General features: G+C 39.7%; 1 non-coding gene across 1 annotated transcript; it reads right to left on the bottom strand.

Moving 5' to 3' along the window:
• Positions 1-664: 664 nt before the first annotated feature.
• LOC111816685 lies at positions 665-771 on the bottom strand. Its single transcript, XR_002821034.1, has one exon. It is a non-coding gene; the product is annotated as a U6 spliceosomal RNA (small nuclear RNA).
• Between the last annotated feature and the right edge of the window lie 994 nt (positions 772-1,765).

Here is a 1,765-nt window from a genome sequence, read left to right as displayed (position 1 = left end):
GAGATAGACAGGGAGAATATTTATCACAAAGAAGGAAACAGCTCTCAATCATTAGGAGGAGACCCAAAAGTGAATTTCTATGGGGACTCTTTGTCTAGGAGATTCTACACGGCTTTATTTCTTATAATTTCGTCTTCATACTTTTCTGCTGGATGGTTAAGACCAAGGTAAAGCAGGACCTATGCAACAAGAGTTGTAGCTTTTTGGTCTGAGGTCAGTGAAATGCCCTCAGGATTTGTCCTGAGATCCTGTACCTCAGATTGTAGAACCTTTATCAGCGCAGCCATGTGGATGAGTCACGGCCAATGCTTGGCCAATGTGCTCTCTGTGAAAGCCTGAGAGAGTGTCTTCTCCCCATGTGACTCTCCTTAGGCCCACTCTATGTCATTGATCGCTTTCCTCTTTGGCCCCATAATCTTCTTGATCAGAAAATTTGGGACACTACCGAGGTACATGACGTTACAGTACAAGTTCTCATATGTCCTGAGTCTTAATTGACCTTAGAAGGCTAGGGCCAAAATGTTGGCTTTCCTTGTAGCCCTCCTTTTTCTCTAATTTTGGTCTGCAAACTTAGGTTGTTAACCATCCAGAAGAAAAGCTTATTGTTATTATCAAACGATTTGGGCTATCAATCTTAACCTCACTATCTCACTGCATTTCAAAGAAAAATATGGAACGCTTCACGAATTTGCGTGTCATCCTTGGGCAGGGGCCATGCTAATCTTCTCTGTATCGTTCCAATTTTAGTATATGTGTTGCCGAAGCGAGCACTGCATCATTATTTCAACATTAAATAAATAAACCAATATACAAAGAACTAGTTTCTCTCTTGGGATGTTGAGATAACTAGCTTGGAGGCTCTCGATGGGATCCAGTACTATACATGTGTCTCTACACTTAGAGCTGCTTGGACACTAAGCAGTCCAGACAATATCACAAACTTCTTCAGTGACATCCCATTAAAGGGTAACAAACTAGGTGAGATATTTTTTGTGTCACTTAATGTCTAGTGATCAAAAGACATTTGACTAAAAAGACCATTTTATGCTAAGATGGTTAAGTATGTTATAAAAATGTCAGCATGTTTATCATGCTGAAATACTGTGCAGTTTTTGATCTGAAGTTTTCCAAGTAAAACTGTATAACTACTATATGTTAACATTTTATAGGGATTCAACTACTAAACAATCACGGTTGGTAAGGAATAACAGTCCTCTAGATGCTTTATATTCAGATAAAATTATAATAGTTAAATTCACTGCTCCCATTGCATTATCCAAATCACTGATCTTCTCTTCTGGGTGCTCAACAGCTAAAGTTTAGAGGCCAGAACTAAAAAGGTAACTAGGATAAGAGGACAGCCAATATTTTGGCCCTAGCCCTAAGGTCAATAAGGACCCAAAACAAGAGAGAATCTTTTCTATGCCATTCTACAACTTTGGTGAGTCACCCAACCTCTTAAGCAGAGAGTTTTCTACCTCAGAGGGCAGGATTCAACAAGCATACGGTGTGCCAAAGGAGGGTCACCAAGAGGGAAAAGTCTTCCCAACATTTCACAAAAAGCAATATGGTCAAGCAAGCCCATGAGCCATCCTGACAGCTGATACTGACAGAGGAGCTGAGAGGCTCTGTCCATGGCTCCAAAGTGTTGTCTGAAAAGACTTAACTGCCCTTCACACACAATAAGAGATTAATTTTAACTAACACAAGTTTCATTTTAACTTGATCTTAAACACTCAACAGAAAAGTATAACCAAAAGATGTA

The sequence above is a fragment of the Octodon degus genome, unplaced genomic scaffold (genome assembly GCF_000260255.1).
Source record: "Octodon degus isolate 3935 unplaced genomic scaffold, OctDeg1.0 scaffold00037, whole genome shotgun sequence".
In the NCBI taxonomy this organism is placed as follows: Eukaryota; Metazoa; Chordata; class Mammalia; order Rodentia; family Octodontidae; genus Octodon; species Octodon degus.
This window is presented reverse-complemented; position numbering and strand designations above follow the sequence as displayed.